The sequence below is a fragment of the Dipodomys merriami genome, unplaced genomic scaffold, assembly GCF_024711535.1.
Source record: "Dipodomys merriami isolate MVZ:Mamm:240054 unplaced genomic scaffold, mDipMer1.0.p SCAF_192, whole genome shotgun sequence".
NCBI classification, from domain to species: domain Eukaryota; kingdom Metazoa; phylum Chordata; class Mammalia; order Rodentia; family Heteromyidae; genus Dipodomys; species Dipodomys merriami.
Genome location: NW_027203293.1, coordinates 612733 through 625111, shown reverse-complemented (window position 1 = coordinate 625111; position 12379 = coordinate 612733). Strand labels below are relative to the sequence as shown.

At 37.1% G+C, this 12379-nt stretch overlaps 1 protein-coding gene across 1 annotated transcript in view; it reads left to right on the top strand.

The window, feature by feature from the left end:
* Gtf2f2 (general transcription factor IIF subunit 2) overlaps window positions 1-12379 on the top strand; it is a 134428-nt gene that overhangs the window by 20479 nt on the left and 101570 nt on the right. The window lies entirely within an intron of this gene.

The window sequence follows — 12379 nt, the reverse complement described above, 5'->3', positions numbered from 1 at the left end:
TAGGGAATATTTTAGTGTGGATTTTTGTGCTTGTATACTTCATATACTTGTCTTTTAAAGACTAACTTTTAATTGGTTTTGGCTTCCATGAAGTTCTGTGTAGTATGTTTTAAATTGTGTATGATAGCAGTGAGATATTTTAGCAGCTCAATAAATTAAGAGCAGTTGATTCAGTTTGTGAATTAAATACAGTAGGAATTTTTGTTTGTTGTTTCTTCGTTGTTGTCCTTAGTGACTTGGAACATTACTATTAAAGCAGCAGCAGTTTAATGGAATTGATTTTCTCATATCTAATTCAAAAAGTTAATGCCATGTGAAGAAAAAAAAAGCCTCTGATTTGATTTTGTATTTTGGCAGTAGAGATATTTGAAATCATACTTTCAAGATGGTCGAGTATGTACTCCACCACTCAGGAAACCATCCCCCAGCTTCTTTTTTGGTAGGGTCTCACGTTTTTGCCCAAGACTAGCCCAAGATTGTAATTCATCTATCTTTGTCTCCTGAGTAGCTGAGATCACAAGCTCAAGCCACCATGCTTAATAAGCCATTCATGAATAAGCCACCATGAATAAGCCATTCATTGAGGTGATATCTTACTACCTTTTTTGCCCAGGCTAGCCATGAAACCCATGATTGTATATTAATGTCCATTTTATGAGTTGGTAGAATTATGTGTCAACTTCTGAGTTTTGTTCTCTGATTTTAATGTCTCAAATATTTCAAAGAAAGTTACAAGAAACTATGCAGTCTTAAGAACATCAGTCTTTTAAAAAGGAATGTTCTCAGATAAATTTTTGTGATTATCATATATTACTGATAGCTGTATAAAGTGATCCAGAAAAATTAGTGATTTACTTCTTTTCTCTTTTGAGCTAACAAAATAGTAAATTATAGTAAATTAAATTAAAGATAAAACCATGATTTTATTGTGTTTCATTTGTTTGTGCCTACACTGGTGCTTGAACTCAGGGCCTCATTCTCTTGCTTGGCCTTTTTGCTTTTGGCTGCCCTCTAGTTACAGCTCCATTTCTAGCTCCACTTTTTGATGGTTAATTGGAGGTAAGAGTCTCTTGGACTCTTCTGCCCAATTTCCAGCTATGATCCACAGATCTCAGCCTCCTTCATGGCTAGGATTATAGCATGAACCACTAGTGCCAAGCTTCATTGCATTATTTTGGTGCTATCATAATAATTCATAATGCAGTGTTACAAAATGTTAAATAACATATATCCAACAATCCACTTACTGTATACTACATTGTTGAGGGCATAGTATAGAAGTTATAATTTTTTTTCAATTGCTGGGATTTATTTGTTTTTTTTGTGTACTTGGGATCGAACTCACAGCCTTTTACATATTAGGCAACCATGCCCTAAACCCTTTTGTTTATATTTTGTTTTTGAGATAGAGTCTCATTAACTTTGCCTGTGTTGTCTTCTTGATCTTTCTGCCTAAGCCTCCCCAGTTATTGAAATGAGAAGGGTGCCATGCCTAGTAATTGGGATTGAATCAAACTTGTTGAACCTGTAAGGTTATCTACTTGTGTGTTTGTGGAAGGGAAGAGGCATAGTGCCAGGATGATAAAAAGGAGGCTTGAGTTTTAGATGAAACATTTGAGGTTGGGAAACGTGAATTTCTTTTGTAGAAAAAAGGATCCTGTTTAAACTTTTAATAACTAAGTGGCTAATTTTTACAAAGCATGATTTATCACTGATCGATGTTTTATAAAACTGACATGGGTTATCCTTGAAATCTTAAATCCTTTAGTATTGCATTCCTTCTGAACATTTTATGTTCTCATTTCTGGTAGCAGTATATTCCTGAGTGTGGTTTTTGTAAGGATTATCTTGTCAGGATGTGGAAAAAGATCAAGATTGTCATTCCTATTCTGGAGTTTGACAAAATGTTCTTGCTTTATAGAACTGAAGAGATTTTTGTACAGCAGAACCTTACTTTGTAGATCAGAGTTTCTTGCTTCTTACACTCACGAATTCTGTTTGTGTCATGGTTCCTTGATTCTTTCTATTCTTTTTTGTGCCTTAACTGCTTTGTGAAGCAAGGATCACAATATGACATTTCTATTACATATGAATATGTTTAAAATATTTAGGACAATATGTGATCATAAGGAATGCTCAATAAATGTTAGTTATTTTCCTAATATCTTATTTTAAAAAACTTAAGATTTATTTCATAAGGCATGTGTATGCAGTTTGGCATAACTTAGACCTATAGCATTTGATAAAACTCAGTGAATAAAGTTTTCAAGTTGAACATTTCTCAATTTCCTTGATGACAGGAAAAAAAGTTCGAGTTATTAACAGCTTATCTCCTCTGTGGCATCTTACGTTATTTGTTATTTCTGGTCATTAGAGCAACAGTTCTACAGATGGGTTATTTGGATCTCTAGAAAGTCCATAATAGATGGTAAAGCTCTCCATGATGCATTAAAATTGCTACATGTATGTTTTCCTATAGGACAGGACTTATAGGATTCAATGGCATCTTAGAGGGGTCTGTGGCCTAGAAAAATTACAGAGCCATGACTAACATTTCTTTGGTTGGTCATAAACTTGCCAAACTATAAGTGACTAAGCCACTTAACATATAGTAAGCTATTTATTTTACATTGGAATATATATGAAGTAACTGTTGTTTTGAATATTTTTACATTTTCCCTTAAGTACAGAAATGTATCTGCTTATTATAAATATTGCTTTCTAGGCTCTTTATAGTTTTTTTAATAGTTCATCGTATGCAATGTAAAATTTTATTAGAAAAATTAAAACCCTATTTGAATTTAATATGTTGAATTCTGCATATTTGAGTGACTTTCTTTATATAAGACCCTTACAAATTTTATATTGTTCTCGTATGTTTATATGTGTATTTATGTACAGGCTTCTTGAAAGTTGCAGTTGCTTTAGGTCTAGGTATGAGGGCTTGCATTTTGCTTCACTCAGAAGATCTTTCCATGGCCAAGGTTTTCAGAGTTCAGCTGAGGGCTGAACACTAATGGCTCTATTGTTTGGTTCCGTTGAATGTCTTTTGGGAGGATGGAATTAGAGTAGGCTGGTAATATGCTTTATAATACTTCCCATTTAATTATTTAATCTCTTGGTTGTTATATATACAATATTCTTTTGGGCAGGCTTATTTTTCTCCAGACTTAACTTTTTTTTATAACTTTCCAATTCTAGACAAAAGTGTTCATCTGTTCACACAATTTTTGGTGCCAGGACTAGACTTCTGTCCACTGGGGCATCTGATACAGGAAAAAAGCAATTCCTATAATAAGTCTTTGAATGGAGTTAAGTACAGAGAATGTGTACTTTGCCTGAAGGAATTGGGAAAGTCTTCAAAACAGAAATATTTGGGCTAGCCCAAATAGTAGGAAAGAAAGTGTAGGTAAATTCATTCCCTTATTTTGCTTTTTCCTGCAGGTCATAGTCATTCATACTATCTAATGCTGGTAGTTCTTGTTAAATGAAACCACCAAAGCTCAGTTGTAAACTTCACTATCTAGGGAGGAAAAAAATTTGATCTAGTGCAATGGGAGTAGAAAACAGAGATTGTGCTCTAGAGATAACAGGTACTTCCACAGCTTTTGGTGATAAACTGAGATTTTCTTTTTTTGGGGGGGGGGGAGGTGTCCGGTAGTTGGGCCTAAACTCTGGGCCTGGGCGCTGTCCCTCAGCTCTTCAGCTCAAGGCTAGTACTCTACCACTTGAGCCACAGCACCACTTCCGGCTTTTTTCTTTTTGCTTAAGTGGTGCTGAGGAATCAAACCCAGGGCCTCAGGCATGCAAGGCAAGCGCTCTACCACTGAGCCACCTTTCCAGCCCCATAAACTGAGATTTGTAATGGTTTCCAGGCTTTTTTGCATTAACATCTGGTTGGATTGTGAGACCATTTCCAAATTAAGAAATATTAGAAGAAATGAGCAGGGTGCAAGCTGATGCATAGTAACTTTTATTTTGGTTTTGGTTTTCATTCTCTTTCACACCTTTGTAAAAGTTCATTAATTCAGCTAATTGGTGTTTCTGCCAACTTTTTAAAAAAATTTTTTATTGTAAAGATACTATACAGAGGGTTACAGTTACATGAGCAAGGTAATGAGTACACTTCCTATTGAGCATTGTTACCCCCTCCATTGTTTTCCCCCTACCATCCCTTCCCTCCCTACCTTCCCTGAGGTTCTTTTTTTAAAACTGTGATTAAGTGATTACATAATTTCCCAAATTTCACAGTATTGTAGAATAATGATGCTCATTTAAAGTCACAAATTCATTCTAACTTTCCTGGAGCAAATTGTCTATCACGGTCTATAACATATAATGGTGTACACATATACACCATACATGTGATCAGCAGCATGGGGATATTTAGTAGTGGTTCGACCAGATGAGTGGGAGTTCTTTGTTTCTTAAGTCCTGTTAATTTTGTGGTATGACCTAACATTTTGGATTTAGCATCCACTTATCAGGGAGACCATGTACCGTTTGTCTCTTTGCTCTTGGCTTACCTCGCTCAACATGATTCCTTCTAGCTCCATCCATTTCCCTGCAAATGCCATTATTTTGTCATTTCTGATGGCTGCATAATATTCCATTGTGTATAGATACCACAATTTTTGGATCCATTCATCTGTGGTGGGACATCTGGGTTGTTTCCATATCCTAGCTATTGAGAACAGTTCTGCCAACTTTTTGCAGGCCATCTTTTAGGCTTGAAATACTTCAGTGAATCAGATCTCAGCCTTTGTGGTGATGATATTTTACCAGTAGATAAGAGAGAAACAAACAATAAACATAAGTGAATTATGTCACAGGTAAAAAATTGTCTAGGAAAAAAGTAGCAAGTGAGATCAGAGTACCACAATGAGAGTGGGGCTAGCACCCTCCCACAGGAGGATGAAGCCAACTCGAGTGTGGGATTTGAACATTCTTTTTTAAAATTTATTGTTAAGGTGATGAGCAAGGGGGTTAGAGTTACAAAAGTAAGGTAATGTGAGTACATTTCTTTTTAAACATTGTTACCCCCTGAACATTCTTAAAGCAAGCAAATGAGTTAGCCATGTTGGGCTAGTTAGCTAACTAGGAGTCTTCAAGGCAGAGAGAAAACAACAATGACAAGTGCCTCTGAGTGGGAAGAAGCAAGCCTGTTATATTCAAGGAATAACAAAGAGGCCAGTGTGGGGCGAAGAGGATGAGGAAGAGAGAAGACTCGTAGGCGCTTAGTCTGGAGAGAAGGCCACTGGGAGTAGCAGATCATGAAGGGATTTATAAACCATTGTAAGGATTTTGAATTTTACTATTAATGGAGTGGAGCTGTGGGAGGACTTTGAGCAAAATGGTGATATGATCTGGCTTATATTTTAAAGGCGCACCCTGGTAACTTTAAATGGGGATAAGGGACACAAAGGTGGAAGAAGGGGGCCTTTATAGGAAGGAGTTGGTAAGTCTTAGAACAGTGTGGGAGCAATGACAAACATTTAATCTCTCACCTGTATCCAGTCCTGAATCTTTAGTTGTCTTAATAGACAATCTGTTTTAAGTTCCTTGCCTTGTCTTGCCTTGCCTTGCCTTGCCTTTCCCTTCTCCCTTCTCCCTTCTCCCTTCTCCCTTCTCCCTTCTCCCTTCTCCCGTTTCCCTTTACCTTTCCCCTACCCTTTCCCTTCCCTTTCTTTATTGCCAGTCATGGAGCTTGACCTCCAGGCCTGGATATTGCCTGAGCTTCTTTTGCTTAAGGCTAGTATTCTACCACTTGAGCAACAGCGCCACTTCTGGCTTTTTTTTTTCCTGTTTATTTGGTACTGAGGAATCGAACCCAGGGCTTCATATATGCTAGGCAAAAACTCTACCACTAAGCCACATTCCCAGCTCCTCTACTTGAATTTCTTATCACTGAAATCCAGAAAATGGAGAACAAATTAATTTCTCCATTCCTTATTCTCCATATATTCATGTTTTCATCAGTGAGATGTTATTGTAATCTCTTGGCCATAATCCCTACTCTTCTCTTGCTTTTAGTCAGATGCCTCATTTGGTTCTTTCTGTACTACAAACCATACATGCATGTTTTCTCAATACCATAATCATAGCAATTTTCTGAAAACTCTGCCATTATCTTTTTTTTTTGGTTGGGGGGTCCAGTCTTGTGGCTTGAACTCAGGGCTTGGGTACTGTCCCTGAGCTTCTTTTGCTTAAGGCTAGCACTCTACTATAGTGCCACTTCCAGCTTTTTCTGGAGTAGTTGGTTGAAGATAAGAGACTCAGATTTTCCTGTCTGGGCTGGCTTTGAAACATGATCCTCAGATCTTAGCCTCCTTAGTAGCTAGGATTATAGATGGGAGCCATTGATGCCCAGCTTCTCCCCTTATCTTTACTCTCTACTGCTCACATTTGCTGGAATGTCTTACTCTTGTAATAGCTTCCTGTGTAAAAGCCTCTGCTTTTCTACAAGTCCCTCTACAAGGGACTTGTCTGTCTTTTATAGTCATCACCATCCTTCCCTTTAGTGATCTAACCTTTAATAACTCTTCCTTTATATAGTCTGGCAGTCAGGTTTGTATCATTCATTTGTCCTTCAATTAGACATAGTGACCAGGAGATATGGCTAATCCTTATGTTCATAATGCCTAGTGTGGGGTTAAATACCTAGTGGATGGTTTGAAAGAATTTATTTCTTCCTAAGAATTATGAGTACTGTAAGGATATTTTTGGGAATGGTTTTAAATGATACAGTTAATTAGTGACTTAGACTTTTTCCCTTAAAAGTTAACAATGCTTATTTTTCAAGATTTTTTTAAAGGTTCAAAATTGAATACAGGTCTTTGTTCTCTTTTGTTATTTTTTGCTCATTATATTTTATTCTGGTAGATACTTTTTTTCAACTTTCTCTTTGCTAATCAGCTCAGGTCAACACTGTACACAGTAACACTTGGTTAACCACTCTGTATTATCATAATACCCAATCCCCAGATAAAGTAGCAGCCTAGATAATTGGCCATGGCCTGCCTTATTTACTTTCACACTTTAATTTGGCAGCATATACCAGGACATATGTGAGTTAGAAACTAATTCATTTGTATTTAAAGAGAAATGTGTAGGATAAAAGTGCCCTTTGAAGATGAAAAATTAACAGACGTTTGAAAATGGAACGATATCTGAAGCATTTTTTTTATCTCCTTTGTATGGGTTTTTTTTCCAATTACAATAGCTGGACAAAATAAAAATACTGTTTTCATTTTGAATTTAATTTTTGAGGGCTTTCAGGAAACATTAATTTTGGTATATTTCTTCCATTTGTTGGGAATGGCATATCAGGCATATGATTTTGAGAGATTTGAATCAAACCTTTTTGTATATATATATGTATGCTTGCTAGTTCTCAAAATACAACTGCTTCTCCATTTTTTTCATCACTGATTTTTTTTTTGTCCACCTCCAAGTCCCACCCATACTGGACTTTTTCACCCTTCCAGTGAATCATGTGTAAGAACCCTGCAAGAGCTGAGAAGTTTGTTTTATGCTTAGTCCTCTGAGTAACTACCATTCCACTGAACATGTTATATACTCAGGAGGAAGAACAAACTGAAATAAAAATGTATGACTTTAGTTTTGATTATGTACCCCAAACTGACATCAGTGTTTATGGCTGATTGCAGAGATTCTGTTTGGGGTTTTACTGCCAAGTGCCCAAGTCAAGTCTACTTTGAAAAAATTAAGCCTAACAGTAGAAAATGTTCCTTTACTCAGTGGTTGAAAGAATGAAAGGAATGTTTATGTTCTTCAGATTTGGGCATACGTGTGTAAATATGTGGTGGGTTTATGTTGCTTTAATAAACTGAAGATGGGGTTGAGAAGGATTAATAGAAAAGCAGGTTTATAGGACAATATTTCATATGAAGAGCTAAATTAATTTAATTTATAATTACTTCTTTCTTAATTTTGAAGAAGATCAAATCTCCAGAAAAGTATAGAAAATAGCATAACTGATACCAAATAGCTGTCTTTCATAAAAGTTGGCATTTATCAATTTTTTTAAGGCAAAAAAACATTTTAGTTACAGTTTTCCTTTTCTGGTCCTATGCCCCTCTTCCTTTTAACAGTTGTTCTGGAGTTGGTATGTATCATTGTGACTCATCGTGACTAATTTGTACTTGCCTACAATATCTTTACAGTTTAACTGCAGAAAACCAACACAAATTTTTGGAGCTGGATTAGGCAGTGTCCTCTAAATTTCTAATGATTATGGAAGTTCAATGCTTAGATTAAATTGGGATCTTTCTTTCCTGTCCTTTTCTCTTTTCTTTCCTCTTTTCCTTTCTTTTCTTTCCTCTTTTTCTTTCTTTTCTTTTCTTTTGTTTTCTTTTCTTTTGTTTTCTTTTCTGTCAGTCCTGGGGCTTGAACTCTGGGCCTGGACACTGTCCCTCAGCTCTTCAGCTCAAGGCTAGCACTCTACCACTTGAGCCCAGAGCCACTTCTAGTTTTCTGGTGGTTTATCAGAGATAAGAGTCTCATGAACTTTCCTGCCTGGGCTGGCCTTGAACCATGATCCTCAGATCTCAGCCTCCTGAGTAGCTAGGATTACAAGTGTGAGCCACCGGCACCAGAAAATTGTTTTCTTTTATGTTTTTTTGTTTTTTTGTTTTTTTAAATGTAGGTATTTTCAGCATTGCCACGCCACCTCCTGTGGAGTCTGCATGAGAGATCGCATCAGGCAAAGCATAAGCTTCAAGGAATCATGGCTGCACCTTTATTGCCTCTACCTTTATCCTTATTATATTCTTCTTGGCTGTACATTCATTGCCTTTATTCTCATTTTGCCTATTTTTCTATTCATCTGCGAAACAGAGCATGTTGTTTCTTTCCAGTCCAATAGAGACGGCTTCTCTGAATAATAAAGACTAGGACCAAAGATTAGATGTGGACAATGCCCTAATCAATTTATCATGTGATGTGACGCTGCCTCCAAAAGTTCCTGCAACTTCTCAAGCAGTTTTGCGGCTCACTCATAGTAAATATAGAAATTTAAAATTTCTAAATATGTTACAACAGGCAGAATTAATGAATTAAACTAAACCAGAAGCACAGAGAGTTATAGAAAAAGGGACCCCCTGATAATAAAAGGAAAAGAAAGATTTCCCCAACAGTTATGACTAAGTTTGGTCCAGCTTATGTTATAGGGAATAGATGGTGGTTTCCCACAAAATATAAAGTTAGTGATATCACATTTCCTGAGCCAACCGATGAATCATTGCCTTATACAGGAGTTCATAAAGATGAAAACAGATGGATTAATGTAAAAGGAAAGATATCTTGGTACTCATTAGATTTTATGCAAAGATTAGGCAGCTCTAGACCATTATGATGTTTATTATTAAAATAACAACAAGATAGTTTAAAATAACAATTAGAAATTTATGTGAACAAATATTGGGATTAAAATCATAGGAAATGGAGAACGCCTGACTCAACTTGGAAGTGGTTTTTAGGATGGTTTCAAAGGGACTTGAAAATATATGGGAAAAAAAAAGAGTACAATATAAGTACAGCCCTGTCTTAGGTTTGTTAATTATTAAACATAAAAAGGCTGAATAGATGATGCATTGTATTAAACAATATGCTAGACTTGTTCCACACCACTTAGCTTAAACAGTTGGTGGGATAGTCATCAATTTTCATGTAACCCATTAATGCTTTGCTTTTCTTAAAAATTGATTACGTGCTTAAATAAACAAAGAATCTATGTCACAGTCACACACTGTATAAAAATGTTAATTCTCCTCAATAAAGATACACTCAGATGCAACTCTTTTGAGTCTGTGTCTGTTTGTCACTTCGCTGACTCCTTGCCCACCTATCCCGAGATCCCTGTCCCGTCGGTCCCAGTGCTCCGGCTGAGCTGGTCCGTTGCACAGCATAGGGTGTATTTTTAGTGCAAAGTATATTTTCAATATAAGGTACATCCTGATGAGCCTCTTCTCTTCTGTTTCTTTATTAAATGCTTTTTAAAAATTTCCTGGAATTTTAATATAACTTGGATGATCAAAAAATAGCCATCAATGAGAAACATAAAACTTAAAATGTCAGTCCAAGCTGGGCACCAGTGGCTTATGTCTAAACCTAGATACTTTGGAAGCTAAGAACAGGAGGATCATAGTTGGAAGCCAGCCTGGGCAGAAAAGTTTATGAGGCCCCATTTAGATCCCCTTTTAAATCTGAGCTGGTGACATCCTCTTGTCATCCCATCTATGGTAAGAAACAAAAAATAGGAATAGCACAGTCCAGACTTGTGCCTAGGCAGGAAGCAAGAACTTATCTTTAAAAAGTGCTGTGAGTAGCACTCAGCAGTAGAGCACCTGTTAAGGCAGTACCAACACACACACACACACACACACACACACACACGCCACCGCCCCCCCCCACACGCCACCGCCCCCCCCACACACACACACACACACGCCACCGCCCCCTCCTCCCCCCACGCCACCGCCACACACACACACACACACACACACACACACACACACACACACACACGCGCGCGCGCGCGCCCCAAGATGGTCAGTAGAGGAGGATGAGAAAAATGCTTTGAGTTCTACTGTAGCCTTACCACCCATATTTTCTTTTATTTGATAATGAGGCCTCTTAGTTGTCTGTATTATAATTTTTCTAGCAATGTTTTCATTTATGAATCAGATAATGTTCCTCAGAATATTTAGTGTATAATTTCTGTTTTCTAATGAAATCTAAGATGGTCAGTAGAAGAAGATGAGAAAAATGTTTTGAGTTCTACTGTATTCTTACCGCTCATATATATTTTTATTTTGATAATGAGGCCTCTTTGTTGTCTTTATTATCATAATTTTTCTAACAACATTTTTATTTAGGAATCAGATAATGTTCCTCAGAACATTCAGTGTATAATTTCTGCAAGGAATAATGGCCCACTTGTTTTTTTTTTCAGTTTTAGTCATTACTGATTTTTTCTGAGACAGGCTGTCCTCTGTTACAATTTTCCTGCCTTAGACTTCTGAATGCTGGCATTACAGTCCTGTGCCACCACACTAGTCCTTGAATTTAAGATCTCAACTTTTAGTTCCAGTACTGAGGGATTCTACTTACATTTTATGGCTTAACTCTCTTAGACTTTGAGTGGGAATTAATTTCTTTTTTCCTTTCCCCTTCCTTCCTTCCTTCCTTCCTTCCTTCCTTCCTTCCTTCCTTCCTTCCTTCCTTCTTTCCTTCCTCAGTACTGGGATTTGAACTCAGGGGCAGTAGCGTGGGGTTCATGCTTTTGCATGGGCTTTGGGCTTGGACTTCACTGTTCCTACATACACTTACATTGTAACTGAGATGTGCAGATGGGTACCACCATACCTAGCTTGGGTTTGATTTTTTTTAAATCAGAACTTACTTTGGAGCTCTACTGTCCTTATATCCTCATGATTTTATGGGGAATGTCAGAAAGCATTATCAGAATTATGCTTTTAATATATGTCAAATTTGCATATTCCTTAGTGTTCTATGATGCTTGGCTTTTATCAAACCTGTCCATTTCCTGTTGAATAAAGCATTCAGGAAGAACTTAGCAGAATGACAAGTTGTACAAACATTCTTTCTTTTCTGTTTGATTTTTTTAGCTTATATTTTTTTTCTTTTTTTTAATTTAATTTAATTTTATTTGTGAACATACTGTACAGAGGGGTTACAATTGCATGGGCAGGATAATGCGTACATTTCTTACCAAGCACTGCAGCCTCCTCCTTTGTTTACCCTTCACATCACTTCCCAGCCTCCCCCCTCCCCCCCATCCCCATCCTTCTCCTTCCCCCCTCCCCCCCCCCCCCCCCCCGCACCGACGTTGTAAAGCTCATTTTGGATATGACAACTTGTACTTCTCATTGTTGCAACAGGTCCACCTGTATCCTTAAACAACTGGTTTTTCCCCATCTCCTCCACAAGTTATACTGACATCAAATATAGTGAAAGCAGGGGTTATACTGTGGCGGAGGGACATACAAAGCAACAAAGAGATAATCTTATAGATGCATTAGAAACACATGCATGAAAGAAAAAACATTAAAATACATATCTAAGGGTTCATTTTCCTGACATCACATTATCTGACCTTTTCCGCTTGACTCATACATATACTAGATATTACAAATAAGGGAAACCATGAGACCTATGTTTCTTTGGGCCTGGCTTACTTCACTTAATATAATTTTTTCCAAGTTTTTCCATTTCCTAACAAATGGGGCAATGTCATTCTTTCTGATGGAGGCATAGAATTCCATTGTGTATATATACCACATTTTCTTGATCCATTCATCTACTGAGGGGCATCTGGGTTGGTTCCATATCTTAG